At 39.4% G+C, this 6,105-nt stretch overlaps 1 pseudogene; it reads left to right on the top strand.

The window, feature by feature from the left end:
• The first annotated feature begins 1,119 nt into the window (after positions 1 to 1,119).
• LOC122216998 lies at positions 1,120 to 2,221 on the top strand (annotated as a pseudogene).
• The last annotated feature ends 3,884 nt before the right edge of the window (positions 2,222 to 6,105 follow it).

Consider the following 6,105-nt stretch of genomic DNA (forward strand, 5'->3'; position numbering starts at 1 on the left):
TGAAAAATTGAAAAAAAATTTAAATTGACAATTAAGTTTTAGATTCAATAATGGGAATTTGCCATGAGTTATTTTCTTTTTTAATTTTTTTTTATTTTTATCTTGAGAGAGAGAGTGTACCCACACATGCAAGTGGAGTAGGGGCAGAGAGAAGAAGAAAGAATCCCAAGCAGCCTCTATGCTGACAGTCCTACAAACCACAAAATCATGACTTGAGCTGAAACCAGAAGCTTAATCAACTGAATCATTTAGGTACACTGGGATTTTACCAAGAGTTTTATTATGCTATAATAAGTTTAATTATCTTATTTTTTTATATTATTCTCTTCTCCAAGTTTTCCCTTTGCTTATTTTAAAGTCAAAGGGTTTTTTTTGTTAATTTTATTTATTTATTTATTTGTTTATTTATTTATTTATTTATTTATTTATTTATTTTAGAGAGAGTGAGAGTGGAGGAGAGGGGCAGCGAGAGGAGACAGAGAGAGAGAGGGAGATATATATATATATATATATATATATATAGAGAGAGAGAGAGAGAGAGAGAGAGAGAGAGAGATCTTAAGCAGACTCCATGCTCAGTGCAGAGCCAGATCCCAGGACGACCCTGGGATCATGACCTGAACCAAAATCAAGAGTCAGACACTCAACAAATTGAGCCACTTAGACCCCCAAAGTCAAAGTATTTTAAGTTTGGTTGGAAAATAGTAAATTTTGGATTTGGTTCTAGAAATACATGGTAACATTTAATATTGTTGAAGTACCCCCACTATTAATTGCATTCCCTTTATTATTAGTTCATAAAATACATATTTGGCAATGTATTTGAAAAGGTATAATGAAATGCACTATTTAAGTGCAAGTATTCTGACAATTCTACATGTGTTGACAGAGTAGACCGATATTATTGAGTTATAAAATGGCCTTATGTTGTAAGTTTCCATTTAAAAATAAGATGATCAGGTCCCTGGGAGCAAGACGGGTCATTGGGGCAGACAGCACAGAGAGGGGCTCAGGGGAACTTGGTGCACCAGACCTTGCAGCTTAATAGTCACCCTTGGTGTCTACAGCTCCCTTTTTCCTTTTCCCCTGATGATGAGATCCAGCAGCCAGAAGTTAACGATGTCTATTCTCAAGATCTATGCCAGAGAGATCTTTCACCCTCATGGGAATCCCACCGTTCAGGTTGATCTCTGTACCTCAAAAGTGACAACTGGTGTTTATGAGGCCTTAGAACTCCTTGACAATGATGTAAACACGCTAGAAGGGGAAAGGCGTCTCAAAAGCTGTTGAGCACATCAACAAAACTATCGCACCTACTCGGCTTAGCAAGAACCTGAACAAGAGAAGATTGAGAAACTGATGATAAAGACAGATGGAATAGACAGAGGGGTGTCTCTGTCTATCTTCAAACCTGGAGCTGTTGAGAATGGGGAACAGGGTGCCCCTGTAGCTCCACATTGTTGACTTGGCTGGCAAGTTTAAAGTCATTGGTATGATCAACAGTGCTGGCAAAGAGCTGGCCATACAGGAGTTAAGATCCTCCCATTTGGTGCAGTAAATGTCAAGAAAACCATATGCATCAGATGGAGGTTCACCACAACCTCAAGAATGTCATCAAGAAGAAATATGGGAAAGATTCCACCAAATGTAGGCAATGGAAGCATGCTTACTCCTAACATCCTAGAAAATAAAGAAGCCCTGCAGCTGTTGAAGAATGAAATCGAGATAGCCATTTATACCAGTAAGGTCACCATTGGCATGGATGTTGCTGCTTTGGATTCTTCAGAGCAAGGAAAGTGAGATCTGGACTTCAAGTTGCCTGATGACTCCAGTAGGTACATCACATCTGACAAGTTGAACCAACCTGTACAAGTTCTTCATCAAGGAAACCTTGCAACTGCCTCCTGCTTAAAGTGAACCACATTGGCTCCATGACCAAGTCATGACCAAGTCTTCAGGCATGACTAAGTCTTTTCAGGCATGTGAGCTGGTCCAGGAAATACATGGGGCTTCATGATGGTGTTACATACCTCTGGGGAGACTGAAGACACCTTCACTGCTGGCATGGTGGGTGGGGATCTGCTCAGGGCAGATCAAGACTGGTATACCTTGCTGATCTGAGCACTTAGCCAAGTACAGCCAGCACCTCAGAAATCAAGAGGAACTGGGCAGTAAGGCTAAGTTTGCTATCAGGAACTTCAGAAACCCTATAGCCAAGTAAACTCTGGGCAGGCAAGCCTCTGAGCCCTTCAGTCACTACTGGGCTGATTAGACCTCTGGAACTCTCTTGGAAACACCAGCTCTGTAATCATATAATTGACCCAAATCACTATTTTTCTGACCTTGAGTCTCATCAAGTATCTGGAGCCATGTGTACCCACAGTGTAATCTCAGAGGTATCCAAATGGCAAAACCCCTAATAGTTTTGTGTGCAAAAGAAAAGAAAGACCTCAGTGACCGATTAAAAGTACTAAGTACTAAAAAAAAACCACAAAAAACTATTAACCATGTTTTGAGATAGAATGATTTGCTTGTGTAATTGTGACATCTTAATTTCTGAAATTTTTTTGTGAGCTCTAATATGTTACACTATATACAACCCGATCATACAGCTCCATGATTTTCACAGAAATTTCTATGTAATCAGAAATAGGTAAAGAATAGGCCTTTGCCAGCATTCTAGAATTCCCTTTAATGTTCCTTCCAATCACAGTCCCTCTATCTTTCTTCAAAATAGACACTATTCTGAATTCTGACATAATACCATAGTCTTGGCTGCTTTGTACTTTAAAAAAACTTTTTTAATATTAATTATTTTTTGGGCGCCTGAGTGGCTCAGTCAGTTAAGTGTCTGACTTCGGCTCAGGTCATGATCTCACGGTTAGTGGGTTTGAGCCCCACATCGGGCTCTGTGTTGACAGCTCAGAGCCTGGAACCTGCTTTTGATTCTGTCTCTCCCTCTCTCTGCCCCTCTGCCGCTGACACTCTGTCTCTCTCTGTCTCTCAAAAATAAAGAAACAGTAAAAAAAAAAAATTAAATATTTTTGAGAGAGACAGAGCTTAAGTGGGGGAGGGGCAGAGAGAGAGGGAAGGAAACAATTCAAAGCAGGCTCTGGGCTCTGAACTGTCAGCATAGAGCCTTATGCGGAGCTCGAACTCACAAACTGTGAGATCATGACCTGAGCCAAAGTCAAACGCTTAACCAAGTGAGCCACCCAAGTGCCGCATTGGCTGCTTTGTACTTTATCTTGGAATCATATAGCATCTATTCATTTGGATCTAACCATAGTTACATGACATGCTGTTTGCGTGATCCATCCTCATTTTTGAGTTACTTCTCTGTAGTTCATGTATTTTCATGGCTTGTGTACTAATATACAAAAATTTATAGGTAAATCCAACTGATCATGAACATTTGGGTTATTTGGAATTTTGACTATTAAGAAGAATATTACAAAGCATCAAAAACATCAATGTAAAACATCAAAAACATTCTTGAATATGAAATCATCATGCATGAGCATGTATTCCTATTGTGATAGGATTTAATTAATTAATTAATTAATTAGACCCTATTGCTAATTCTAGGTTTCTAGGAATGCAAGCGTGGGGAAGTTCTGTACTTTGAGTTGAAAGTTGGAAGATCTATGCACCAGGAGTCAAAATGAACAACAACAACAAAAAAAAAAACCCATGGCCATTAAAGGCACTGTAGCACAGCTTTGAAACATCTCCCATCCCTGAAATTAGCTTCACTGAGTTAATTGTTCAAAATTATCTATAGAATAGTGTCAGTATAAACATTACTGGCCGAACAACTCAGGGGAAAATTAGTCCTACAAATAGGCCTGCAATACATGAGCAAAGATGTAGTACATGTTTACTAATTGTAGCTTTGCTAAAACACCAAATAATAAAACACAAAACCAAACAAAAAATAGAAAACAACAAAAATATCCTATCCTCAGTTACCCTTAGTTACATGTAGTCCTAATGAAAAGAAAGACCATAATAGCTAGCTTTGTGAATATGCCTGGGCCCAACAACATGGGCTCCCTCTCAACTGAGCCTGTAATATTGCCGCTGAATGCTGAACGCTCAATCAATAGGCAGTAGAGACTAAGCCTTAGGTATGGCCTCTTCCTTTGAGGAGTTCAGTTCGCCAATGTGTAGACTGTGATCGATTGATTACATTGGATCCTTTCTACTCCTGAATGGCAAATGATTCATTCATTTTGGATTGATATATATCCTGGGTGATCAAGACCTACCTTAAAGCTCTCCTCAGTTTGGCTAAACTTCAGACAGTTTTCTTCCAGACTATCAGCCCCTAACCTTTCTTTTTTCTTTTTTTTTTTTTTATAGCATTTACTTTAGAAAACTTTCAATTATAAATTTTTGTTCTGTCCCTTTGAAATGTATGCAAACTTTCTCCCCAACTCTTTCCAGTTTTGTAACTCAGGAAATGTCTGTCTAAGGACCTAAGAACAATCTCTTTGAAATGTAAACATCAAAGGAGATCATTCTCCTATTACCTAGTCACTGAAGGAGGGTAGGAGCCAAACTTCAATTAGCAGCAATTAGCAAATGTAGAAAGATTGAACACAGAGAAAAACATTTGCAATCTAAGGAATAACTCAACCTGCTGGACATATACCACTGACGACCCTACCCCTACGGTCCTCTAATACTTTTCTCCTAGATAATCCCAATGCATAAAAACTCTCCAGTCTTTTGTTTTCATGGACTTAAATTCAGTCCCCTTCCCTATTGTAGTAATCTTAAATAAGGCCTTCCTTGCTTGCTTAACATTGTCTTGTGCAATTTTTGCTTTGATATGCATATGGCTACGTGTTTGTGTTTTCCTTCTCTGTCTGTGGTGCCCTCGCCAGCAAATTTACTCAGGGACAAGTTGACAGATTTATTTTAATAGGATCATGAACAGTCCCTTGGGAAAGCAATCCACAATATGGCAAAGGTGGTATAATAATGAGGACAATGTCCATGGACTGCTTTGAAAATAATACCTGTAATATTCCTGATAGAATATTTTTGCCTTTTCGCCATTGTTACCAGTGACACAATTGACTAATTTTTACCTCATTGAGCAACTTTTGGCGTTCTGGATTAGAGGTGTTAGTTCTGAGAGGAGAGACATGTTTACTCAAGAACATATGAAGGATTTCGCGAAACTTAAAATTATTGACTTAACTTAGTTATCTTGAGCTCCTCATGCCAATAAAAGAACAATCAAAAAGGGGTACCTGGATGGATGGTTAAACATCCAACTTTTGATTTCGGCTCAGGTCATGATCTCAGGCTTGTGAGTTTGAGCCCCATGTCGGGTTCCATGCCCAGCATGGAGCCTACTTAAGACTCTCTCTCTCTCTCTCTCTCTCTCTGCCTCGCTCTCGTTCTCTCCTTCTCCCTCTACTTCTCTCCCTTGTTCTTTCTCTCCCTCTTTCTCAAAAAAAAAAAAAAGTTACTATACTGGCGGAAATACCTGACCACAATTATCACAAGGGTATGGTGTTGCTATTGTGCAATGGTGGTAGGTAGAAGTATATCTGGAGCTAAGGAGATTCCTTGGGGGACCTCTTAGTGCTTTCATTCAGTCAAATCTTAAATGACAATTGCAGGAAACACACTCTGACAAGGACATGGTAACCAAAGGATTGGAACCCTCAGGCATGAAGGTATGATTTATCACACTGTGCCAGTGCTCTTGGCTAGCTAAAGGGCCGACTCGAGCTGAGGGAAATTTAACAGGAGCAGTAGAAGAGGAATATAAAGAAAATCAGCCGTGGCCAACCTCAGGACCAAGTGTAGCAGTTCGTTATATCATCTTATAATTTGTGGTTGGTTGTTGTTTTTAATTACAACCAACATTTAAGAAGCAATAATATTAAGAGAGTTGGGCATTTAATATAAGGCCTGACTAACGTAAGGTAAAGACAGTGGCTTTTATTGCTGTGCTCTGCCCAGCACTACAAGTAGTTCAGTATATTATGCCTAGTTTCCAGGGCCGATCTCTGCATCCTTGCACCTTAGGACTTTTTCTGGAAGCACAAAAGCCTTTTGTCTGTGAACTTTTAGTGCTGGGAG

The sequence above is a fragment of the Panthera leo genome, chromosome B1 (assembly GCF_018350215.1).
Source record: "Panthera leo isolate Ple1 chromosome B1, P.leo_Ple1_pat1.1, whole genome shotgun sequence".
NCBI classification, from domain to species: Eukaryota; Metazoa; Chordata; class Mammalia; order Carnivora; family Felidae; genus Panthera; species Panthera leo.